The following is a 27929-nucleotide window of genomic DNA, read 5'->3' on the forward strand; positions in this document are numbered from 1 at the left end:
AGCAGAAACTGATAGCCAAGTTCCGCACACACGAGGACGGCCTCAACCGGGATATTGGGTTCATGTCACACTATTTGTAACCCCCACAGTTGCGTGGACCTGCAGAGTTTCACTGGCTGTCTTGTCTGGAGACAATACACATCTTTTTAGCCTGTCTTGATGCTCTCTCCACTCACATTGTTTTGTTTCTTAAAGACTTGATTAGTTGTAAGTATTCGCATTCCAACCATTATTCATGTAAATTGAGTTTGTGTCTTTATAAGCTCTGTTTGTGAACAGAATTCCCACTCACCTGAAGAAGGGGCTTAGAGCTCCGAAAGCTTGTGTGGCTTTTGCTACCAAATAAACCTGTTGGACTTTAACCTGGTGTTGTTAAACTTCTTACAGACAAAGAAATGTCAAAGTCCTGAAGCATTTATACACTAATAATTAACATGCTTCATTGTAAGACAAGGATATGAATGAGTTGAGTGATATTACACAATAGCTGTTGTTCGGGAGCAAGTCTAGCATTTAAATAAAGTCAGTCATGTGGAAACATACAAAACAAACCCTCTCGAAAGTCCTTTCAGCTGCTGCTCACAAGGATCTGGACCTCAGGGAATTGCCTTATGTCAAGCTGCATGAACAGCTTTGGGGACTCGCTCAGCCTGCATCTGTGCCAATGTACCTGAGTGCATGACCAAGATGCCAAGCATCATAAAGGGCATGGCAACATCTGCCCCTGTTCACCAGAGGCTACTTAGACTGAAATTCAAAACACAGGAACACCTTCCCTTATGAATGCATTGACTGGTGCTCTGGAGGATTTGTACTCCAATCTCCAGTTTGGACATACGGGGGTTAATCCATCCATTATGAGCAGGAGAGGCTTGAGGTGGGTGGGGAAACCCACTGTCAATCTGCTGTGAATGTGCCTGCTTCTGTTATAATTCCAGCACCTTCTGCGCAGTCCAAGAGACATGTGCAGAGATATGTCTAGTGTTACGCTATTTAAAATGAGCTTCTTCCATGAGATTTTGGCAGCTTTTTGAAATTAACACAAAGGGTTTCCCTTGGATTCAGAATACCTGTCCATAAAACGGAGGGGAGATTGAGTGGCATATTGTGGAGTCTGAATAAAGAGCAGGGCAGAATTTTCCCTGACCACTGGGGGTGGGTTCAATAGCAGCTAGGTGCGAAAGCCCAGGAAATTAATGTTAGATCAGGATCTCAACATAATCCGACCTTCTCCAGGCTTTCCCTGGGGTGATGTTGAAGGCAAGCCGGGAACTTCCTTGGATGAATAATTCATTAGTTGTTAAATTGTTCAGAAGAAGAATCGAAGGAATTTTTTGACCTGACAAGCTGAGGAAGCTTTGATCAGTTATTCTGAAGAGCTCCAGCCTTGGTCATTGAGAGATTGCTGTTCAAGGCACTTCATCTATCCAGCACTTCACTCACCTTCAACTGCACTTCCCTGCTCCCAGCTTTCACCACTGCATAGGAACAACTTAAATTGCTCCACCTTTCACCTCGACTGAGGGGCAAAAGCAGAAGTCACACAGCCACCAAGGGTGAGCGCCAGTGGCAGCAGGAGCAAAACCAGCAAGAGCTGCCTTCTTCTAAATTGCATGCCCGCTCCACACGGCAGAGGGTATAGACACAGAAACCCAGCTCCAAGGAGGCAAGCTTCCCTCCAGAGGCTTTATGGGCTGAAGGTCAGCTCTTTTAGCATGTCTGAGCACCACTGCCTCAGGAGGTTCAGGCTCTCACAGCAACCCATTGCTGATATCTGTAGCCCCCTGGAACAAGACCTCCTTTCCAGTGGAGCTCCACCAAGGGCCATCAATATGCCTGTTGCTGGAGGATCACCCCCAGGCTGTCCGCCTCTTTCTTACCAAGTTATATTTGTTCTCGTTCCCTGCAAGGACAAAAAAATATATACAGGTGAGCGTGTTCATAATGTCAAGTGTGGAGAGGAGAGAAGGACAGCATTTCTGCTCAGACTGTGTATGAGTGTTGACTGCTCAGGTGGGATTGAGGTGCTTGTTGGGTAAGAAATGAGTGGAGGTGAAAGGTATGTTAGTCTGAAGAGTGTGGTACAGGGTAATGGTGAGCAGAAGAACAGGCAGCTGCTGTTGTTTAGTTGGAAGTCTGGACGAGAGAAGAGGGGCAGGATTTTCCGGTCATTTCCGCCAGTGGGATCTTCCAGTTCCCCCGATGCCCCCCCCCCCCCCCCCCCCCCCCCACTCCCCAACACCCCCACCAGCCCCCACCACAGGATCTCCGGTAAACTATGGGAAAGCCCATTGACAGTGATCACAGAATCCCTACAGTGAAGAAGGCCATTCGGCCCATCGAGTCTGCACCGACCACAATCCCGCTCAGGCCCTATTCCCGTATCCCCACATATTTACCCTGCTAATCCCCTGACACTCGGGTCAATTTAGTATGGCCAATCAACCTAACCCACACATCTTTGAATTGTGGGTGGAAACTGGAGCACCCGGAGGAAACACACGCAGACACGGGGAGAATGTGCAAACTCCACTCAGTGATTCGAGGCTGCTTGGTGCTGTGAGGCAGCAGTGCTAACCACTGTGCCACCGTGCCGATGGGACCAGAAGATCCCACTGCCAGCCAATGGCACGCTGCCTCCTCCACCATAAAACACGCCACGGAAATGTGGAAAAGTCCTGTCCGAGATGTGTAAGATTTTGTTATGGGATTGTAGAAAGTTTTGAGACTCAGTGTGATTAAGATAATTATATTTCATTCAGTGCAGGAATCAAGTCAACAGATTGAGTTTTGCACGAGATGTGAGTTTGACCTCTCTCCAGCAAATTACCCACAGACATCGAGATATAGAATAGACAGGAAACAGTTCAACCCGCGCAGCTTTCATTCCAAAACCACTTCCAACTCCAGTCCTTGAGCTTCAGTGTGCAGATGTGTGAGTGCTCACTCAGAAACTGAGCTCCAGGTCATTGTCAACTCCTTCTCTGAGGCAAATGAGAAAATGGGCCTTTCACTAAACATCCAGAAGCAAAACTTCTCTTCCAACCAGTTCCCACAGCAAAATACCTTCTCCTATCATTAAGATTAATGGCAGGATCTTGGAAAATGTAAACCATTTTCCAAATCTTGAAAAATTCTTCATGACAAAAACAAACATAGATTTTAAAAAATCATCATTGCCTTCAATTCAGTCTTCAGCCAACAGAGGAAAATAGTATTTGAAGGCCAGGATTTCCAACCCAAGGCTAAGGTCATGGTTTGGCAGAGGGGGTCATGGTTTACTGGGCAGAGTGATCCTCACGGTCCCAAGTGCTTTGGAGACTTGGGCATCCCACACCAGGAACCTCAAACACTGGAGAAGTGGTGGCTTCACAAGATCTTCCAAAATCCAGTGGCAAGAAGGGTGGGTATATTTTCCAAAGCTGAAATGCCCACATCAAGGAGCTGATGCCTCAAACCAGCTCCATCAAACAGGACATGTCACTCATTTACTTAACATGACTGCTGAAGCACCTGTTCAATCCGGAACTCAGCCATCATAGGAGACTCCCAGAAAGATAGAGGAAATGCCTTAGGGATGTTGTCAATGCATCCTGAAGAGATCAGACACCCCTGACCTGTAACCAACCAAAACAGAAGAGGTTTAATCAGGAAGGCACCAAACACATTGAGAGATTTCATTTGGAGTATGTAGAGGCAAAGTTGGGGTGTCAGAGACAGCACGCAAACTTCCAAACAACCCATCTTCTTAGCCCTTCAAGCACCACCTGCCCCACATATGGCAGGATGAAGATCACACATTGGATTTATCAGTTGTTTCAGGATCCATCAAACCAGAGTGGATGCTAGTCATCTTTGATCCCAAGGGACTGCTTAAGAAGTAAAAAGGGAGGGATACTTAATGCTGTCACCGCGCAGCTTTGAGGTCCAAGTCTCTCAATCTCCAATGTTCAGGGATGCTGAAATACCATTTAAACCCATGGTGACATCCACTGTAAATGTCAACTGTATAATCTATAGTGAAGCACCTTCGGTCCTTTCCATCTCCCTTGTATTTTGGACTCTTGACTCTATGCAAGAGGGAGTGATAGATCATGTATGCATATGATATGTGTGCATCCAAAGCCTGCAATGCATTTGGTGAAGATGATTATCAGCCACGTACATGACAGGTTCCATTAGTGTGCATTTGATGACGTGTTGAGAATGAGGTGTGTTGACTGAGATGGTCAACTTGGTAAATACAATTAGAAATAACTAGATCTGTAACATACTGTGTTCCAGCCAGAAGACAGGAAGGAGAATATATATCTCCCTGAACCTGGCTACTCTATAAAATTATTACTTTTGTTTTAGAAATGTACAAGGCTTTACCCTGACTTGCCATAACCCATGCCAGCGGAATTTCTAACCTCCCACACCCTTTGCATTTCTAAGGCAGAGCTGTGGCCAACAGTGATAAAGGGCGAGAATTTCCATTCTCCCAGCCACGTGTTTCCCAGTGGTGGAAGGCGGCACACTATTCGCTAGTGGCGGGATTCTCTAGTTCTACTGTTAATGGGATTTCCCACTGCTGTCACCCCATGCTGCCATGAAAACCATGGGCGGGGGTGGTCACTGCTGGTGGGACAAGAGAATCCTGCTGGTGTGAAGGGCCAGAGAATTCCGGCCAGTATGTCTGCAAAGGACAACAGGGACCTGACTCCTCGATTAAACAGCTCAATGTTGCAGACAAAGGAGAGTGCACCTTTTTTTCAATATCAGGAGAAGGAGTGGGAGGTGGGTCATGTGACCTCCCAGGAGCTACGAGAACCTGTAATACCGCCACCTGGAACTGAACCCATTTTATCATCGAGTAGGCAGCAGCAGAATGAGATCTGTCCAGCTAAATTGCCAGGCTCTCTCCTACACTGTGAACTACTGGAACATGTACTTGTGCCTGCAAGATTAATTCATCTCTGCGTGGTGGGAGAAGTCCCATTATAGAATTCCTTGCTTCTGGAAAGATGGATCACCCTGCCTCCTCTGAATGAACGTGCCATTGGGCATTTGATCCTGGACTCTGGACTCACATGAAACCATAACTCTTATTTTTTATTGTGATATTGCCCTGTGTGTCTTTCTTTCCTTTAAGCCTCTTTTATTGTATGAGTACAAAAAGTGGCAGCGTTGTGAAGCCCTTTCACACATTTTGCGTGTGTGTAAAATAAACCATAGAATCCCTGCAGTGCAGAAGGAGGCCATTCAGCCCATTGAGTCTGCACAGACCACAACCCCACGCAGCCCCTATCATTGTCGCCCCACGCATTCATCCCGCTAGTCCCCCTGACACCAAGGGGCAATTTATCATGGCCAATCAACTTAACCCGCACATTTTTGGACTGTGGGAGGAAACCGGAGTACCCAGAGGAAACCCACGCAGACATAAGGAGAATGTGCAAACTCCACACAGACAGTGACCGAAGCCAGGAATCAAACCCAGGTCCCTGGTGCTGAGAGGCAGCAGTGTTAACCACTGTGCCACCGTGCCGCCCTAACCCTCTATTTTACCTTACCTCACGTTTGCTTTGGGATTATTAATAGAGGATTGGATTCCGCTAATCTGAAGAGTTGGGGAAAATATGCCTCTACTTATTATGGGGGAAAATCAGAAATCAAAAACCCCTTTCTGTTGGTGGACAAGTAGTGAGGGGAGAAATCGGGGCTGCTTTAAATTAATCGCCCTCCTGTAAGAACTGTCAGAATTAATTTCAGGTCAGTTGTCAAGAAAAGAATAGTTAGGGAGAAATGCCATTATATACTGATGTTGCAATGAAGTTTTAAAAAGAAGAATTGTGAGCCTTGACCATCTTATCCAACCAGACAGGTTCAGGCTGGAACTTAAGAGTTAGGACACTAAGAGGTTCACCTACCTGCAAGTATAGCAATTTTTCCTTTCCAAGTTTATGTGCAACTCTCTTTGCTTTAAGACCCTGACAACCCTCTCAATAGCCATTCTTGCACAGGCGTATAACCTGTTGAAGCATTCTTTTACTGCGGTCCATTTAAGTGAGGTTACTATGCCTAAAAGCATGGGATTGGCTTTGTCACTCATTAGCGATCTGTTAACATGACTTTCTTCCTGCAAGAGATCAAAAGGAGACGGAATTTCAAAGTATGATTGTTAAGTGGCAGTTTCCAGTATTCCTGGGTGCTGACACCACAATATTGTGTGTACATTGAGGGAGTGGAAGCTGTTCCTGTTCAGTAAGATGAGTGGGTTAAATGAGTTCCAGGAATTCAGTCGCAATCATTTTTTTTTAAACTTCAGGTGTGTGATTTTTTAATGGATTATTGCAGGTGTGTTAGCATTAGTCAAAATTGTGAAATCATGTTCCAATAATTCCACAAACAGAAAACAAAGGATAAACTTGTACTCAATCTGTGAGAGTTGGCATTATTCAGCTATGAGTGCATTACGGTTAAGTAAAATTCCACCTCCTTATGTTCCAGCCGGGGTGTGACTGGATGGTGAACAGGAAGAAAAATCTTTCTTTATCTCCCTCAATTAGCTAAGCTCAGTTTCCTAGTATTTGGTCTTGAGGATTTAGATCTGTGCAACTCAGGTGCACATTCCCTTTCCCACCTGGGAACTGGAGGTAGAGCTGATGGGAGTGGAAATGTTAAATGCAGGATATGTTTTTATCTCATTCAGCTAGATAGATTCTTGATTAACAAGGGACTGAGGGGGTTGTAGACAGGAATGTGGGGTTGGGGTTACAATGAGATCAGCCATGATCTTATTGAATAGCGAAGCAGGCTCGAGGGGCCTAGTGGCCTATTCCTGCTCCTAATTCATATGTTAATGTGGCTATTTTAATGATTCATAAAAAAGCTTCAAGAAAATCCCAACAGTTAATTCTCTGGGGAAAAAAAGGGGATTGCAAAATATTTTGTAAACCTTTAAAAATATTTTAATATTTAAAATGTAATAAGTTCTGAATGAAAAGCATTGATTTCAAACAGTAATGCATGCATGCCCAATGTTGACATTTGTCCTTGACTCCTTTGAAGTTACATTAGTGCTTTTCTTCAGTTTTGGAACTTTTTCTGTTCTTACTTGCAAGTTACAGACATGGGGTTGGAACATGGAAAGTGCGCTTTGCCACTCACTTTGCTCTGAACCTCAGCACTGACTGTGCGCTATTTGCAGAATTGTTTGTTTTCCGCCTCTGTATTAAATTAAAATCAAAATAGTTGGTCATCCACATTACGCACTGTAAGAGCATCCTCAGTTGACAATACTTCAAACCAAACAAATGATTTTGAAACTGCAATCACTTTTGTGCACAGCAAAGAGCCTCAGAACAGGAATTAAATGAATGACCCATGTTAGACAGTAGGATCCTTTGGTTGAATTTTCAGGCAGGAAGTACGAGATTAATCTGATTTTAGTCAGAAGCCCAGCTCCAGGGTGGTGGTATGGGGGTGAGCGGAGGGAACTGATTAAGACTCAGGTTTTCGCATGGAGAGGGCATTAATTGCCATGGAGATAGGTTTCCGCTTCGAGTTAGTGGAGATGTGAATGGACGTGAATGGGGGTGTGGGACTCCCCTTCACTGAGGTTGCTGGTTGTCCTGAGGTAGAGATAACTGAATGGCTTGCTAGGCCAGATATGTTTTTACCACAATGGTTTCCTGCCACTATTAATGAGGCTAGCTTTTTTAATTCCAGATTTATTGGCTGAATTTAAATTTCACCAGCTGCCAAGGTGGGATTCGAACCTCTGCCCCTAGGACTTTGGATTACCAGTTCAGCAACATTACCATTACGTCACCATGTCTCATCCAGTGACGGCGATGAAAACCAACACCCTCTGTTCCTGTAGCTGTCTCCTGCAGCGGTGAATCTCAGTCACCTCCGAGTATCTCTGTTTTCAGGCGTAGATCCTGTGTGAGTTTAGTTTCCATTGTCTTTCTGCCTCACTTACCTCGCCTGTGCCCTACTAGTGCCTAGGGTGCTGCCCTTCCTGCAAAATGTTGCCCAAAATTGCCAACCAATCCAAAATTTGACAGTAGTGCCCCCATTGCCACCAGAAGGATGCCCAATTTCTCTTTTCCTCTGTTCTTCTGCCACCACAATACATATCCTCTTCAAAGCATGGGCACCGAGAGTCTACTCTCTCTGCCATCCTTGCAATGCTAAGGGCACCAGCCAAACAAGTGCCCAATGCACTTTTGCTTCATTCACCCTCTTAGGGATGATGACTTGAGCAATTGTCACTAGCTCTCAACTCTTTACCTGCTTGCCTTGAACTGGTCATTTTCTAAAGGTGCAGTAAACTGTCCATCTCCTTAAAATTGTCAAATTCCAACCCCTTCATGGGCTCTCCAACAGATTTAACTGACCTCAATGGGGAGCAGAGCACGATCCAAGTGTTCTCCTCTGCCCAGATTGATGTCTTGGAATTGACAGACATAACCTAGAATCGGAGCTATTTCGGATCATGACCTTATATCGGAAAGGGTAAGTAGTTACGGCCCCTGATTTTCCCCAGTGTTGACTGTTAATTGGCTGGAGGGCTGGTTTAACAGCCAATTAGTGGTAACAAGCATGGGATGGAGCTGAGACTTGCAAAGTGCGGGCCCAAGTGAAATGTGTAGTATAAAGAGATAACAGGTGGGATATGCTAATGTATGATATAGATGATGGTGTACCACCGACATCAGTTAGTCATGTGTTAGACTCAAGGTTGAGAGAGAGAGAGAGGCTGGAATTATGCCTAGGAGCAACATGCCTATTCTCTAACCTGTTTAGAAGCTATCTTAATAAACAAATAATAAACAGATACCAGAGTATGTCCACAGACTGTCTAAGTTACATGCCTAGAGTCCAAGACAGAAGGATTCAACCTCAGAACATGGTGGCAGACATTGATGTAAAAAACATGTTGGGTGTTATCAAAGGGACGAAAGAATGAAGAACTTGCTACTTGCTCATAACAAGAGATTGGAAGAAGGAGGCACATTGGGTAGAGGTAATGACAGCCATCCTTGGTGAGCAGTCCATGCCCCTACCCCACCTATTTGACTGCCTTGAGGGATGGCAGAGAAATCAGTCGTGGGAGTTATGGAAACATCATTTTCTCCAGTGCCAAGCAGCGTCAGACCTTCACAATAAGACCAGAAGCTTCAAATCAGTTCCTTTCTTTATGCAGTAGGTTCTGTAGCAGACAACATTCTCACAAGGCAGAGTGTGGAGGAGCCCACCACGGCTGGAATTTTCCAGCCGCTCCCACCAGCAGAATCTTCCAGTCTCACCAACATCAAACCCATGCCACAGGTTTCTATGACAGAAGGATCATCTCAAAACAATGATATTATACTGTGGCTAAAGGGGGCAGAAGGAAGGGGCAGAAGCCTGGGCAGGTGTGCCCATGGTTTTCTGATTCAACCCTGGAATTTGGTTGGGGCAAGAAGGGAGAGGCGAGAGGTCTTGTTTGTGGAGGGTGCTGGACTAAGCAGGCCTGACAGGAGGTGGCAGAAATTGACACTAGCTGAATTATTGTCTGGAAGTCTTGTGTGCAGTCTGCATGAAAGTCAATTACCTCTTTACTGTGGCAAGGTGAATGCAAGGCAACACCCAGCTAACAGGCCAGGCCTCCAGGTCTGCAGACACATTGGCTGGATAGCCTGAGTATGTATGGTGCTGCTGAGGATGGGAGAGTGGTAATTCCTGACTCAACAGCAACATTCAGAGCCTTTGGTGGTGAAAGGGTGAGCTAAACTGTTTTCATCAGTTTATTCTCTACAAAATTTTGTATGAAAAACACAGAAACATCTAACCTCCATTGTCTTCAAAGAACCAAAAGAAAGAAAATCCTTCAGGCTTGCAATGACTTTCACATTAAGGGACTGGTTAAGAATACGTGACTTGTTTCATGTTAGTGTTCACAGTGCATGTTTCATCTCTAGAACTCATCTTTTAGTGTGTATATGTGTCTGTGTGTTGAAGGAGGTGGGTGTTCTGTTGTGTTTACATTTTGGGTATTGTGTTAATTTAATTAAATCATGGCTGATCTAGCATTTAATTAAATCATGGCTGACCTGACACTAAGTCCACTTTGCAGCCTTTTCTCCCTAATCCTTGATTCCCCTACTGATTAAAAACCTATCAGTCTCAGCTTTGAAAATGTTCAAGGCCTCAGACTCCACAGCTTCCTGGTTTAAAGAATTCCACTGGATTCTGAACTTCCTAACTCACAGACCACAATCCGTAAGGATAGGCAACAACACCTCCTCCACGATCATGCTCAAGACCGGTGCCCCACTAGGCTGTGTTCTTAGCCCCCTACTATATTCCTTATACACCTATGACTGTGTGGTCAAATTCCCCTCCAATTCGATTTTCAAGTTTGCTGACGACCCCACCGTAGTGGGTCGGATCTCAAACAATGATGAGACAGAGTACAGGAATGAGATACAGAATCTGGTGGACTGGTGCAGCAACAATAATCTCTCTCTCAATGTCAACAAAATGAAAGAGATTGTCATCAACTTCAGGAAGCGTAAAGGAGGACATGCCCCTGTCTACATCAATGGGAGCATAGTAGAAAGGGTCAAGAGGTTCACGTTTTTAGGTGTCCAGATCACCAAGAACCTGTCCTGGTCCCCCAATGCCGACACTATAGTTAGGAAAGCCCACCAATGCCTCTACTTTCTCAGAAGTACGTAGCGGCACGGTAGCACAGTGGTTAGCACTGCTGCTTCACAGCTCCAGGGACCTGGGTTCGATTCCCGGCTTGGGTCACTGTCTGTGTGGAGTTTACACATTCTCCTTGTGTCTGCGTGGGTTTCCTCCGGGTGCTCCAGTTTCCTCCCACAGTCCAAAGATGTGTGATTGGCCATGCTAAAAAATTGCCCCTTAGTGTCCTGAGATGGGTAGGTTAGAGGGATTAGTGGATAAATATGTAGGGATATGGGGGTAGGGCCCAGGTGGGATTGTGGTCGGTGCAGACTCGATGGCCTCTTTCTGCACAGTAAGGTTTCTCAGGAGACTAAGGAAATTTGGCATGTCAGCTATGACTCACACCAACTTTTACAGATGCACCAGAGAACGCATTCTTTCTGGTTGTATCACAGTGTGGTATGGCTCCTGCTCTGCCCAAGACTGCACAGAACTACAAAAGGTCATGAATGTAGCCCAATCCATCATGCAAACCAGCCTCCCATCCATTGACTCTGTCTATACTTCCCGCTGCCTCGGCAAAGCAGCCAGCATAGTTAAGGACCCCACGCACCCCGGACATTCTCGTTTCCATCTTCTTCCGTCAGGAAAAAGATACATAAGTCTGAGGTCATGTACCAACCGACTCAAGAACAGCTTCTTCCTTGCTGCTGTTAGACTTTTGAATGGACTTACCTTGCATTAAGTTGATCTTTCTCTACACCTTAGCTATGACTGTAACACTACATTCTGCACTCTCTCGTTTCCTTCTCTATGAACAGTATACTTTGTCTGTATAGCGCACAAGAAACAATACTTTTCACTGTATGGTAATACGTGTGGCAATAATAAATCAAATCAAAGATTCACCACTTGAGACAAGAAATTCTTCCTCAAATCCATCTTAAATGAGCACCGCACCCCCTTATTCTGCAATAATGTCCTACACATTTTCATGAGTGGAAACAACCTCCCAACATTTACTCTGTCTAACCCCTTAAGAATTTTACAAGTTTCAAACATATCACTTCTTATTCTTCTGAAATTCAAGGAATACAGAAACAACCTGTTTAACCTTTCCTCATATGGCAGTCCCTACATATTCGCACCACTCTAGTAAACCACCTCTGTACTTCCTCCAATGATAATATAACTTTCCTTAACTAAGGGGACCAAAACTGTACACAATATTCTAAATGTGGCCTCAAGAGTCCTTTGTACAGTTGCAGCCACATCTCTTTACTTTTATACTCTAGCCTTAGAACCATAGAACCATAGAAAATTACAGCTCAGAAACAGGCCTTTTGGCCCTTCTTGTCTGTGCCGAACCATTTTATGCCTGTGGTGGACCTCAGTTGTGCCTTTGTCCTATATGGACCACCGTTGTGTGTGTTTGTCATACCTGGACACATCCCCTTCCAGTTTGGTTCCTCCCCTCAGCACCTAGTATAAAGGTGGCTGTCTCCTCCCCCTTGTTCAGTCCAGGTCGGTTAATTGTTGGGATCTGCTCCTGATTCTGTTGTGAATAAAAGCCTACACTTATATTGGCATATCGGTAGTCTTTCGCCTTATTGATAGTGCATCAATGCCTAGTCCCACTGACCTGCACTTGGACCATATCCCTCCACACCCCTCTCATCCATGAACCCGTCCAAGTTTTTCTTAAATGTTAAAAGTGACCCCGCATTTACCACTTTATCCGGCAGCTCATTTCACACTCCCACCACTCTCTGCGTGAAGAAGCCCCCCCTAAATAGGAACCAGATGGGTTTTTCCAACAATGGGTCATCAGTAGATTCTTAATTCCAGATTTTTTTTTACTGAATTCAAATTCCACCATCTGCCGTGGCGGGATTCGAACCCGGGTCCCCCAGAACATTAGCTGAGTTTTTGTCTAGCGATAATACCACTCGGCCATCACCTCCCCCCTCCTTGAAATAAAAGCCAGTATCAATTTGCCTTCCCTATTACCTTCTGCATCTGTTCGCTAGTTTTCTGAGGAGATTACGGATGTGAAGGGGAAAGACCATGAGAGATTTTAAACATGACAATATTTTTATTTAAAGTGTTGAGTGGTCAAGAGCTTAGGTGGGTTTGGGATGAATAAATCCAGCATTCCCAATGGAGAAGCGCACTTCCAAGGAATATGTGTTGGAAAATTAGCCCCGTAGTGTTATTGTCCTGTACTCAAACATCATTCTCCTCAGTTGCAACTTCCTGCTGGGAGGATTGAATCACAGACATTATCCTCTAATTAATGTTTTTAAACCCATTACAATTGAGTTTTATTTTGGATTTTGTTCTAATCTTACCCAACAGCTTTTCTGCATTTACTGTTGCTTCTTGCTCATTGCCTGTATAGGTGAATGTGATCTTCGAAGATCAAGAGTAAGTTCTGTGGTTTCCCAGCCAACAACTATCCTTCAACTTACACCATTAAATCAATCTTACTTTGCTGTTCATAGTTTAGTTTTATTTTATTTATTAGTGTCGGAGGTGTAGTAATTCAGCCAAACACCAGTTTCCCATCACTAACACCCTTTATTGTGCACCAAAGGAAAGGGCCGTGGCTGTGGCTTACAGTCAGGTGGTCTCCACCTTGGGACCTACAACAACAGTCTGGATGGAGAGATAAGTTTAAATACCCCTGTTGACCGCTTCCCATCAGGTAAGCCTCCACTCGATCAATAAGGGAGCTTGTACTCCACGAAGCCCATGGGGAGATTTATTGATGACACCCTGTGGCCATCATAACAATAGGACCTTCCTGTATGCAAATTGGTTGCTGCATTGCCCACAACGGTTATTACATATCCAAAGTTTGGTTGTAAATACCATCAAGAAACTAAGGGCATTAAAGACACTATCGAAATATAACTTAATACTTTTTGAATGGGCAATTACTATGGCCTGAAGTTTTGAACAAAAATGCTGGCTATCTGTTCTGCATACACTGCAAAGTGTTCCTGAGAGAGACAGAAGTAAGTAGACTCCATTTTGTCCTCCTGCAGTAGTTTTCAAAGTGGATTCTACTTAAAAGGAGAATCCTAATTACGCTGTGATGTGTTTGTTTACACAACTGCCACGACTAAATCCTACACAACAATTTGGTTTTGGTGTTGTGTAACTGAAACCCTATTTGCATGATTCAGACTTGTGAGGTTCAGATTTTACAACTGTTCATAATAAAAGCAGCACAAACGTAAAGAAATATTAAGATGCATGCATATGCTTCTGTCATTTTTAAACATTCATAGAACCCATAGCATGGTTACAGTACAGAAGTGTTACAGTCATAGCTAGGGTGTAGAGAAAGATCAGCTTATTGCGAGGTAAGCCAATTCAAAAGTCTGATGGCAGCTGGGAAGAAGCTGTTTTTGAGTTGGTTGGTACGTGATCTCAGACTTTTGTAACTTTTTCCCCACGGAAGAAGGTGGAAGAGAGTATGTCCAGGGTGCCTGGGGTCCTTGATTATGCTGGCTGCTTTTCCGAGGCAGCGGGAAGTGTAGACAGAGTCAATCAATGGGAAGCTGGTTTGAGTGATGGACTGGGTTTTATTCACGACTCTTTGTAGTTCCTTGCGGTCTTGGGTAGAGCAGGAGCCATTCAATCTATGATACAGCAGAAAGAATGCTTTCTTTGGTGCATCTGTAGAAGTTGGTGAGAGTTGTAGCGGACATGCCAAATTTCCTTAGTCTCCTGAGAAAGTAGGGGCATTGGTGGGCTCTCTTAACTATAGCGTCCGCAGGGAGGACCAAGACAGATTGTTGGTGATCTGGACACCTAAAAACCTGAAGCTCTCATCCATTTCTACTTGAACTTATGAGGGGGCACTTCAGACCATCACACTGACCATTGCCCCTATTTATCTGGGGACAATGTGGAACAAGCAGAGAGTGACCTGTATGAAAAATCATAGTAAAAATATTGTGCACTTGTCAATAGCTCCTTGAAACATGTTGAGGGGAATATTATTACAGGTGCATCATGGCTAACTGATTTTCCACCTTTCCTGCTGACAAAATATGGCATAATTCCTTAATCCCAACCCTATTACACAATTATATATATGTTCATTATTTCACTTGCAAGTTTGAAATAACTATTCAAAATGACACATTACTCCTTTCCCAAATAAGAAATTATGGCACGCACAATCTGCACTGGCTCTCTACAGGAGTAATTCATCTAGCTCCTTTTCCCTGTAGTCCTGCAAATTTTGTTTAATGATCTAATTGTCACTTGACAGCCAAATTTACCAGCAAGCTGCAACCTGATACAGTAGCAGACTGAAATTTGATCAGTTCAGGTAGAAACGTGCATGTTTCTTTTAACCAAATCCTCAATTGAACTCAACCACGCCCAACTGTGCCCTTTCAGCTTGGCACATAGATCCTTCAGTATTAAAACTGACAGCCACAAAGTGAACTGGTTAGTGCAACTGAAGGAGTAATTTTAGATACATTTAACAACATCAACACTAATGGTGATTTGAGGATATTAAAGTAGAAAGCTACTGTACAATAGAAATTCAAATAGCCTCTAGTTTTGCTAATTACTCAAAGATTGTGCGTGCCATAATTTCTTATTTGGGAAAGGAGTAATGTGTCATTTTGAATAGTTATTTCAAACTTGCAAGTGAAATAATGAACATATATATAATTGTGTAATAGGGTTGGGATTAAGGAATTATGCCATATTTTGTCAGCAGGAAAGGTGGAAAATCAGTTAGCCATGATGCACCTGTAATAATATTCCCCTCAACATGTTTCAAGGAGCTATTGACAAGTGCACAATATTTTTACTATGATTTTTCATACAGGTCACTCTCTGCTTGTTCCACATTGTCCCCAGATAAATAGGGGCAATGGTCAGTGTGATGGTCTGAAGTGCCCCCTCATAAGTTCAAGTAGAAATGGATGAGAGCTTCAGGTTTTTAGGTGTCCAGATCACCAACAATCTGTCTTGGTCCTCCCTGCGGACGCTATAGTTAAGAGAGCCCACCAATGCCCCTACTTTCTCAGGAGACTAAGGAAATTTGGCATGTCCGCTACAACTCTCACCAACTTCTACAGATGCACCAAAGAAAGCATTCTTTCTGCTGTATCATAGATTGAATGGCTCCTGCTCTACCCAAGACCGCAAGGAACTACAAAGAGTCGTGAATAAAACCCAGTCCATCACTCAAACCAGCTTCCCATTGATTGACTCTGTCTACACTTCCCGCTGCCTCGGAAAAGCAGCCAGCATAATCAAGGACCCCAGGCACCCTGGACATACTCTCTTCCACCTTCTTCCGTGGGGAAAAAGTTACAAAAGTCTGAGATCACGTACCAACCAACTCAAAAACAGCTTCTTCCCAGCTGCCATCAGACTTTTGAATTGGCTTACCTCGCAATAAGCTGATCTTTCTCTACACCCTAGCTATGACTGTAACACTACATTCCGCACTCTCTCTTTTCCTTCCCTATGAACAGTATGCTTTGTCTATATAGTGCACAAGAAACAATACTTTTTGCTGTATACTAATACATGTGCCAATAATAAATCAGATCAGTCAGGTGCTGACTTGCTCTTTAAGAGAGGATTGACCAAATTCATAACCACACCTGGAGTATATTGTGTGCAGTTTTGGTTCCCTTACCTAAGAAAGGATAAATTTGCCATAGAGGGAGTGTAGCGAAGGTTCGCCAAACTGCTTTCTGGGATGGCAGGATTGTCATATGAGGAGAGAATTGGCCTATTAGACTTGTATTCACTGGGGTTTAGAAGAATGAGAGGGAATCCTATTGAAACATGTGGCATTCTGATAGTGCTGGACAGACTGAATGCATGGATGAGGCTTCCTCTGGCTGGGGTGGGGAGTCTAGAACAAAGGATCACAGACTCATGATACAAGGCAGGCCATTTAGGACTGAGAATACCACGGAAGGCTATGGATGCCAAGTCACCGAAAATATTTCAGATTTAAATAAAATAAATAGATTTCTAGAGTCTAAATGTATCAAGAGGTATGGGGAAAGCACGAGTATGGTATTGCGATAGAGGATCAGCCGTGATCATACTGAATGGCAGTAGGGCCGTATGGCCTTCTCCTGCTCCTATTCTCCAACCTTTTGCAGCTCCAGGTATATTGGCAGAAATGAAAAGAGGTCACCGGACATCTCAACTCCATTTGGTTTCAAAGCAGACTGTCTGTGCTTAATTTTTGTTTTACAACTAGTGTTCATTTCCCATAAATCCATAAGCATTTTAATCAGTAGATATTCCCCATCTTGATCTGTATAAAGTAATGTGAACAATATTGTTATTTTCATTTATGCTTCTTTATGTACTATATCCTGATCAGCTTTTCTATGTGCGCTACGACATCTTTTAGTATCTGGGTTAATATCATTAAGTGCATCACGTTATTTTATTTTGAAATGTATTGTTCTATGTTCTACTGGGAAATCCTTTGACAAAAGTGTTAGCATTTCCCTGCAGTATCCCTTATTTCTGTCAGTGGCGCTGTTTTGGGAGTTTCCAATGAATTTAAAGCTCCTTAACTTGTCATAATTAGTGAGAGAGGATATGTTGAAATGCAAATATAATTTTACATTATTTTAAGTCTTCCTGTATTTGCAACCTCTGCTCATTGGCGTGGACTGCAAACCCTGTTCTGTTTGCTTTTACTGGGACATCATGCTACCTTCTGCTGTCAGGTAAAATTATGGTATAGTTGAAATGTCTGGAAAAGTTTTATAAAGTTATTCCTGTAGTCTTTGCAACCCCCTACAATAATAATGCCTGCTTAGTCTAGTCTTCCAAACTGCCAACAGTTTGCAAGACAGCCAACAGCAACCTATCTATAAAATCTCAATCTCTTTCACAAACATTTTGCTCTGATATACCTCATTCACTGTTCCAAACCTTAAGACATCAGCTATATATGCCTAACCCTAACTCTGTACAAACTCTTATGACAGCCACATCTCCTGATGCACTTTGATCGGCAGCTAACCTAAAATTGGGGCATGTGGAGATCTGATAGGCACTTTTTTTTAACATTGGCAGTAAACCACTGGTGTTAAAATATGCCTAATGTAGTGCAGCTTTGAAAGAAGCAAATATAACTAGGTCAGAGCTGCAGTCTTTTATCCAGAATAAAAGAAAGAATGAAGAAACCAAGAATGGCAGTGGTGAACTGCAGCACGCGTTTGCACATAACCCAATTTGTATTTCTCTTGGTTTTCAAAGTATATTCTAAGTGTACTTTTCAATTGTATTAATGTATCCACTGCAATATGGAAATTGAAACCTCAATCTGTCCATGCCAAGTAAAATTGAAACTGTCAAATGGTGTATTTTCTGCAGAGGACTGACCACAGGGCCCACATTCACATGTCCCACATCAGAGATGTGTCTTTGCAAAATGTAACACAATAAAATGCCAAGACATTTTAATCTTGTGCATTCTCGTGGCCATTTCTTAAACAGAAACTAAGTGAAAATCTCCTTCTTAAGGACTGAGATATGCCAGGTCTACAAAGTTGATTGTTATGATTCCCAAGGAGACTAATTACATGAAAGAACCAAACTTCCCAAACAACACCAATGATAAAACCCAACAGACATTTCCCATTTATTAAAAGTACTACATGCAATCACACAAAAACCAACATAAATTAAACATGAATTGAAAGGCAAATTATATTCCATAGAAACTGTTGGATGTCTCCAGGACACCTTGTGACTTGCTTTGTTCTGAAAGGATGTTAGTTACACAAAGCAAAGCTCAAGTAGTTCCTGTTCATCATCATTTCCAGGCCATGATGTCTGAGGCCGGAGGGCCAGGCCTCATGATCCACACTCACTCTTGCATCCCCTAGTAGGTAAAATTGACTGACCCAATGATTCTCTGACAGTAATGTCAAGCTCCTCATAGAACTGGTTTTTCCCCTCTGTGGTGATGCACTGCATCAGAACATAAATACTCATGAGGTTAATGGGTCCTATTTGAGTTGAAAGGTGGATGGAGGGAATACATTTTAACTATTCTATCACTGACAATAGCTCCTTCCAGTGAAACCTACACCTTGCTCACTCATTTCCTATGAAAGCTTTCCCTGCCAGTTGAATGTGTAATGCTTTTCCTTCAGTGATCTGCTCTCGATGGGTCTGATCTCTTGGAGAGATGGGATGTCTTGCACACATTAGCGACTAGCTGTCAATCCAGTGCACTTGGTCCTGACATTCCAGCTTGCCAATTGAAGAGTTGGCATCTTCTTTCTTTTCATTTGTTTGCCTGGTGCAATGGATTTTATCCACTTGTTGAGTCAAGAGTCTGAGTTCCAGTTAAAGCAGATGGACTGTAGCATCTTGTTCATCAGAGGCTGCCCAACTTGAGGTGCGTGGTGGCTGACCAGTGGAACATGATGCCCCTTCTCACTGCCAGAGACAACACAGAGCACCAATTCCCTAAACCAATTGAGTTGAGTTATCAATTGTAACTGTTATCTGCCATATTGTGTTAATGTTCTGCAGCGAAACTGGAGTGTCCTCTCCAGGGCAAAGTTTGTGGAGACCCTTGGCTGCCCAAATGTCAGGGACCCCTCTCCACCTCCCCGGTTAGGTCCAAAGGAATGCAAAGCGTTATGTTTGCCCTCAGCTTGGTTGCTGAAGTTTCTGAAAAGGTGACATGTTTAGATATCAGTCGCTTTTGGGCTCTACTTTTGTTAAGGTTGACTCCCTTAGCCTCGAATAGCAGTGCATAGTCTGGCTCATGAATGACAGGGCATGTCAAACATGCTCATGGGCCTGTACACTGTGTGTCTGGGGGCCTTACCTCTTCCAAGTCCCTCTGAACCTTTAGCATGGAGTCAGTTTCCATGTGTCAATACGGGAAGGCACATCTGAGGACTTGCTGATGACAGAGACAGACTCACAAATTTGGAGCAAGATCTTCCGGCACTTCACACTGACAGGAGCTTCCGGTCCCACCAATGGTACACTCCCACCGTAGGTTTCCTGGGGTGGATTCAATGGGAAATCCCGTTGACAGCAGCGGAACCAGAAGATCCCACCACCAGCCAATGGTGGCCCACCTCCCATTGCCAAGAAACACACTACGAGGAGGCCAGATGATCTCATTCCTGATTCTCCATTAACCAGCACTGTCACTGAGCTGAAAATGAGAAACAAACTAGCGTACAAAATCAGAAAGCATGCTAACATTCTTCACCCACATGCTAGTTGCAGAGCATTAACCTACTGGACCCAAAAAACTGAAGGAGTGTGAAACCTTGCCTTGCTGAATCCTGTTGTATTCTGGTCCCTTTCTAGGGACGAAACTGCTGATACAACAAAAATAAGTCTCTCAGATTTCTTAGGCCGTACTCTTAACACCTATTTGTCGTTCCAAAATCTTTCAGGAATCTATCTTCCTCTGGCAGAGTTCAAATATTCTTTGTCATGCAGAGTCTGATCACAATCAGCCTCCAACAGCCACTTCATTCCTTCTGTGTTCCATAGTCACTATTATCAGCAACCTATTATCAGTTCCGAGGAACATCCTACATTCAGGTCACAGCAGGCCCGAAGGTGTTGCTTTCCCAGAGTCACCTTCACCAACCGCTCAATAACATCCTGGTACACTGGTTAAAAAACAACAGCTCTTCAGTGTGCCTGAACTACTCAGAATATTGTTTAAGTTTCAGTCTGTTCAGCTGACTCACAGACTGCTTTACAGATACTACTTCACAGTTACTGTCCTGTTCCAACCATTGGCTGAAATGCGATCTCCTGACGTTATTTATTCTCAAAAGTCTGATGTCACAGACTGAAGGTTTAATTAGTAAAACCCTCCCCAAAACCGGAAACTTTGTTTCTGTTTTAGTCTGTCTCAGAATGAAACACTGACAGGCTTTGAAACTCCAGACCCCGGGCCATAAGGTCTTGGATGGGACTTGAACCCAGAGCTTCTGGCTTCAAGGTAGGGACCCTACCCACCTCACTGCATTACTTCCAATAATAAACATTACTGTGGCCAAGTGGCCCGTGGCCTGAACAGCTAGGCCAGATACAGAATTGGACAATCTAAATTAAACAGCAGCCTAGTCTGATGGGAATTTGGACAGACCAAGTTAAATATACACACATAGACAGGTCAGAGGTGAGTCCATAGAAGCTGGAACCGGAGGCGCACAGCTCTGACCAAATAAGGAAAGTATTTGTGTATTCTCCAGTTTCGGCCAAGTAAGAGTTTCTGGCGCTTCGGATTCCCGCCCTTACCTTTTCTGGAAAGGGGCTTTGTGCACCCCAAGCACCTTCGGATTGACACCTAAGGGACTTGGCGTCTTCCATATATGGAATCAGCAATCCCATTGGGTGCTGTGACCCCAGAGAAGCTTAAAGTTTTTAAGTTCATTTATTAGTGTCACAAGTAGGCTTAGATTAACACTGTAACTAAGTTACTGTGAAAATCCCTTAGTCGCCACACTCCGGCACCTGCTCGGTTACACTGAGGGAGGAGAATCTAGCATGGTCAATCCACCTAACCAGCACGTCTTTTGGACTAAGGGAGGAAACTGGAGCACCCCGGGGAAACCCATGCAGACACGGGGAGAACATGCAGACTTCGCACAGACAATGACGGCGGCACGGTAGCACAGTGGTTAGCACTGCTGCTTCACAGCTCCAGGGTCCCGGGTTCGATTCCCGGCTCGGGTCACTGTCTGTGTGGAGTTTGCACATTCTCCTCGTGTCTGCGTGGGTTTCCTCCGGGTGCTCCGGTTTCCTCCCACAGTCCAAAGATGTGCGGGTTAGGTTGATTGGCCAGGTTAAAAAATTGTCCCTTAGTGTCCTGAGATGTGTAGGTTAGAGGGATTAGTGGGTAAAATGTGTGGGGGTAGGGCCTGGGTGGGATTGTGGTCGGTGCAGACTCGATGGGCCGAATGGCCTCCTTCTGCACTGTAGGGTTTCTATGATTTCTATGATGACCCAAGCCGGGAATTGAACCCAGGTCCCTGGCACTGTGAGGCAGCAGTGCTAACCACTATGCCACCCCGCTTTCAAAAGGGTGCAAAGAGGGGGGATAAGAAAAGACGGCTGGAGGCTGTCCCCAGTGAAGACTCTGTTGGTAGCAGAGACACAGTGAGGATCCAGCGAGGAGTCAGCAAAGACTCGAGATCAACCTTCGCCACGTGGAAGACCAGAACTCAGGGAAGCCCCAAGACCAAGGATCGCACCTGGTGGAGCGAGCCTGGCCAGTTCAACCTCATAGGTAGTGTCGAGGTCTCAGATAAATTAAGATAGAGTTGTTTATTTGAGTTAAAAGAGTGTTGTAAGATGTTTGGTACCATGAGTATTGAAATAAAGACCAAAGTTTATTTTCAGTATAATTGAGAGTCAACTTTTGTCCCTTGTTTATCTCACGAGGAAGAGCATCTGGGTTGAGTTTTAGTGCAAACTGGTCAAAGTGTATCATTTCCAGATAACATTATCAATCATTATTACACAAATACTTGAGACACTTAGAGTAGAAGGTACCAATGAATTCATTATTTCACAGGTCTTGAGTTTGAGAAGATCAGCAGGCCACACAAGTCAAATTCTGAAGTATCGATTCCCCTCTATTACCTTTTTTTCACTTTGGGTACAAGAAAATTTTTGTGTTTCAAAGTACTACTTCACCCAACTAGCTGCAATAACAATAGCTCTAGGACACCTGAGGTATCTATGAAACTGGGACAAAAAACACTTGCAGCTGAACGTTAGGTAGATTGGCCATGCTAAATTCTCCTTCAGTGTACCCGAACAGGCGCCAGTGGGTGGCGACTAGGGGATTTTCACAGTAACTTCATTGCAGTGTTAATGTAAGCCTACTTGTGACTAATAAATAAACTTTATAACTTTACTTTTTATCAGCTAAAGGCTCTGTCATTAACTTTAATTTCCCATTGAACACTGAATGAAAATGCAACTGAAACGCACTTAAAAGTTAAAAGCATTTAACAACACTGCTGCCTCACAGCTTGGAGCCTCACAGCGCCAGGGACCCGGGTTCAACTCGGATCCCTGTCTGTGTGGAGTTTTATGATTCTAATTTCCTCAAAAACAGCACGGAAAAGGGAATGATACCAGATTGAACCTACCTTTATATAGGAATAATTGAAAGAGAGGAAAGTCCTTTGCCCCCTACCTTAAGGATCCTGCGGCAACTGTTGCAAAAAGTGTAGCAATGCACCGCTGAGATTACTGCAGGCGCAGCATGAGTTTTATTTGTATGCCGAGAAACATAAAAGGATTGTTAGTTTTCTGAGTTTTTGCAGGAAGCAGCGAATACAGGTGCAGAAGTACTGGGTTGCAACAACTGGCGACCAGAGACTAGCAACACAAAAGGTGTATTGATAATACTGAACCGCTCTTGCATGCTGTGTGTCTGCCTGTGCCCAGGGGAGATCTCCTGTACTCCCGGCACAAGACCCCTTTTGTACCCACGTCACCCCAGCATCCACGTGACCATCCGGTCTACACCTGGATCAGCAAACATGGGCGTTTTGATCCTCAGCTATAGTGTTGTGACTGTTGAATTTCAAAAATGGCTGATCAACCGAGTGCCCCTATAAATGTGGGCTTCCCTCAATCTGTACCATCTGGATTGTCCACATGCAGATGGTGGTCCCGTAGAGCAGGAAAACCCAGCACTGAGGGTATGCACAGTGGTTCAAGGAGGTGCCTTCCTCTCAAGGAGTCACCATGAGTTTCTTCTCTAACTTGGCTCACCAAGGGATTGAGAATCTAACAAGAGACCAGGCAAATGTTAGCATTTACTGTGCTGGCAGGTGTGGTTTCAACCGTTGCATGTATTTTACATAACATTATATCCAGAGGCATTATACTCCCTCACTCTCAGCAAAATGCACACTAAAATAAAATTGTAGCAGCAGAAGTGGTGGGTTATTCAAATCAAAGAATGTTCATGTCACTTTCTCATTGAACGTCCCCTAGATGGGCAGCACGGTGGCACTGTGGTTAGCATTGCTGCCTCACAGTGCCAGGGTTTAATTCCCGGCTTTGGTCACCGTTTGTGCGCAGTATGCACATTCTCCCTATGTCTGCATGGGTTTCCTCCGGGTGCTCCGGTTTCCTTGCACAGTCAGAAAGGTGTGCTGGTTAGGTGTATTGGCTATGCTAAATTCTCCCTCTGTGTACCTGAACAGGTGCTGGAGTGTGGCAACTAAGGGATTTTCACAGTAACTTCATTGCAATATGATGCGCGATATTACTCACGAGGCTTGAGATGCTCAAGGAAATAAAGGCTTTTATTTACTATTACAACGAAGCTACCATATATAGTACACGATCCCAGACTGAGGGGTCCCAGACCGAGCAGTGACCTTTATACCTCTCCCAGGAGGCGGAGCGCGACTGGGATGTACCATAATAACTATAATACAGGTAGAACAGCCCAACCCTAACCCCAACAGTAACAAGTAGAACAACCCAACCCTAACCCCAACAGCAACATATATACAGACTCGTAGTACTGGCCAGACCCTGGCTCAGTACTACCTAGTGGGAACCAATGATCGTTCACCACATTCACCCCTCCTTTGAAGACAAAGGCCGGCGGGGTACAAAAAAACACAGAATAATTTGTCATCAGTCTATAAGTTCAGACGGTCAGGGGGACCGCACCGTCGTTGTGACCTCCTCAACACCGGCGATGACACCGGAGTAGGCACTCTCGGTGGCGTTCTCCCCAAGGCGATGTCCAACGGTTCCTCCACAGTCTCACGGGCCGGTTGACCCCGAGGTGATGATAATCCGTTGAGTTCCGACACGCCTTGAAGTGGCGACCATCTCCTGGACTCAGGCAAGCTGTACACGGGAGTCAAAGGGTTAAGTGATGGTCCCGATGCTGCCCGTGCCGTGTCAGGAGGGGAAACAATAGTTGGGGGATCTCTAACAGGAGGTATGGGAGCGACAGGGGTTTCTAAGTCCCCTGCTGGCGCCAGGTCTCGGATCGAGACCATGTCCTCTCGCCCGTCAGGGTATGCCACATAGGCATACTGAGGGTGGGCATGGAGGAGATGGACCTGTTCGACCAAAGGGTCGGACTTGCGGGCCCTAACATGTCGCCGCAGGAGGACAGGTCCCGAGTACGTCAACCAAGACGGTAATGAGGTCCCAGAGGAAGACTTCCGAGGGAATGAAAACAGCCTCTCATGGGGAGGAGCGTTGGTTGCCGTACACAGGAGTGAGCGTATGGAGTGGAGCGCATCAGGGAGCACCTCTTGCCAACGGGAGACTGGAAGGCTTTTTGACTTCAACGCCAGTAAGACAGCCTTCCAGACTGTAGCATTCTCACGTTCCACCTGTCCGTTACCCCTAGGGTTGTAGCTCGTGGTTCTACTAGAGGCAATCCCGTATGAGAGCAGGTATTGCCTCAAGTCATCGCTCATGAACGACGAGCCCCTATCGCTGTGAATGTAGCAGGGGTACCCGAACAGCGTGAAAAGATCACGAAATGCCTTGATAACCGTGGCAGCGGATGTATTGGAGCAGGGAATAACAAAAGGGAATCTCGAGTACTCATCAATGATGTTGAGGAAGTACACATTCCGATCTGTCGAGGGAAGGGGACCTTTAAAGTCCACACTCAGCCTTTCGAAGGGACGAGTGGCCTTGACGAGTTGTGCCCTGTCAGGTCGGTAAAAGTGCGGTTTGCATTCCGCGCATACCCGACAGCTTCTCGTTATGGACCTGACATCCTCCACCGAGTATGGTAGATTGCGGGCTTTTACGAAGTGGTAGAGCCGAGTGACCCCTGGATGGCAGAGGTCATTGTGGAGAGCCTGCAAACGGTCCTCCTGTATACTGGCGCATGTTCCACGCGACAGGGCATCTGAGGACTCGTTGAGTTTCCCCGGACGATACATGATGTCGTAATTATAGGTGGAGAGTTCGATTCTCCACCTCAAGATCTTGTCGTTCTTGATCTTGCCCCGTAACGTGTTATTGAACATGAAAGCCACAGACCGCTGGTCCGTGATCAGGGTGAACCGTTTTCCTGCCAAGTAATGGCGCCAATGCCTGACGGCCTCCACAATGGCCTGGGCCTCCTTTTCCACCGCTGAATGTCGAATTTCGGGGCCTTGGAGGGTGCGAGAAAAAAAGGCGACGGGTCTGCCCGCCTGGTTAAGTGTGGAGGCCAGGGCGAAATCAGATGCATCGCTCTCCACCTGAAAGGGGATGGACTCATCAACAGTGTGCATCGTGGCTTTCGCGATGTCGGCTTTTAGTTTATCAAAGGCCAATCGAGCCTCTGGTGCTAGGGGAAAAGAGGTAGACTTAATGAGCAGACGGGGTTTGTCCGCGTAATTGGGAACACACTGTGCGTAGTAAGAGAAGAAGCCTAAGCATCTTCTCAGTGCTTTTGCGCTAGTGGGCAGGGGAAGTTCAAGGAGGGGACGCATACGGTCTGGATCAGGGCCAATGACCCCGTTTTCCACCACGTATCCGAGGATGGCTAAGCGGCGCGTACGAAATACACACTTCTCCCTGTTGTAGGTCAGATTCAGGCGAGATGCAGTGCGTAGGAACTTAAGGAGATTGGTATCGTGGTCCTGCTGGTCATGGCCGCAGATGGTGACGTTATGCAGGTATGGGAAGGTAGCCCGCAGTCCGTTATGGTCCACCATTCGGTCCATAGCACGCTGGAAGACTGAGACCCCATTGGTGACACCAAAAGGTACCCTGAGAAAGTGATACAAACGACCATCCGCCTCAAAAGCAGTGTATTGTCGGTCCTCTGGGCGAATGGGGAGCTGGTGGTAGGCAGACTTTAGGTCAATGGTGGAGAACACCTGGTACTGCGCAATCTGGTTGACCATGTCAGATATGCGCGGGAGGGGATACGCATCCAGCTGCGTGTATCTATTAATGGTCTGACTATAGTCAATGACCATCCGGGGTTTGTTCCCATTCTTGACCACCACGACCTGCGCTCTCCATGGACTAGCGCTAGATTGTATGATCCCTTCCTTGAGGAGCCGCTGAACTTCAGATCGAATGAAGATCCGATCCTCAGCGCTGTAACGCCTGCTCTTAGTCGCGATGGGCTTGCAGCTTGGCACGACGACCCCCACAGCTTGCCTCCTGGACTTGCACAATTTCACAAGCTGTACTGTCTGGAGACAATACACATCTCTTTAACCTGTGTTGAATGCTCCCTCCACCCACATTGTCTGTACATTTAAGACCTGGCTGGCTGTAGAGATTTGCATTCTAATCAGTATCCTGTAATTTGATTTCTGTGTCTGTGCCCTGTTTGAGAACAGAGACCACTCCATCTGACGAAGGAGCATTGCTCCGAAGGCTTATGGTATTTGCTACCAAATAAACCTGTTGGACTTTAACCTGGTGTTGTGAGACTTCTTACTGTGCTTACCCCAGTCCAACGCTGGCATCTCCACAACAAGATTCTGGAACAGGGAGGGTATGGTAATCTTCAGCGTCGAGAGGCTACAGGCGGGGCGCGTTGGGCAATTTGGAGGCTGCTGTTCTCCCACTGAAAGCGGAGGGAGTGGCCCACTGTACTGTAGGGTTACACTCTTCAAGTGGACCATGAAATTTAGTCCGAGGGGTATTGGCGCGCAAAGGTGCGGTAACACCAGGAGCTTGAAGCTCTTGTAAACCGTGCCCTGCACCGTTAAATTTACCACGCAACTCCCGAGCACGGTGACAGACCGGGACCTTGATGCCATCGAAATCGTCTGCTTGACAGGTCAGATCTGGAGGCCACACCACTTCACAGCGTCTGGGTGAATAAAACTCTCCGTGCTCCCGCTGTCAAACAGACAATAAATCAAGCGTTTGTTTACCTGTATGTCCATCATAGACTTGTTGAGTCTGTGAGGCTTGGCCTGGTCCAGGATGATCGACGCCACCATTGGTTCGTGAGCGCCACTGCAGGCAGCTGAGATAGATGAAGATGACCCCTGCTGGTCGTTCGCGGTCGGTGCCGACCAACATGGCTGCTCCCATAGGTCGCACGTGGGTGATGGCGCCAAAATCAGCGACCCCTGGTGGTCGCGCGTCTCTTGCGACTCCATCGTCTGTAATGGCGGCGTCCTGGCCTCGCACGTGGACGAAATCTTCGACGATGCCGACGACGAAGAACTGGGCTCCGGGGAGTCGCAGGCCGCACTGCTGTTCCTGGAAGTAAGTTTGGATCGGCA

Source organism: Mustelus asterias, chromosome 20 (assembly GCF_964213995.1).
Source record: "Mustelus asterias chromosome 20, sMusAst1.hap1.1, whole genome shotgun sequence".
Classification (NCBI taxonomy): Eukaryota; Metazoa; Chordata; class Chondrichthyes; order Carcharhiniformes; family Triakidae; genus Mustelus; species Mustelus asterias.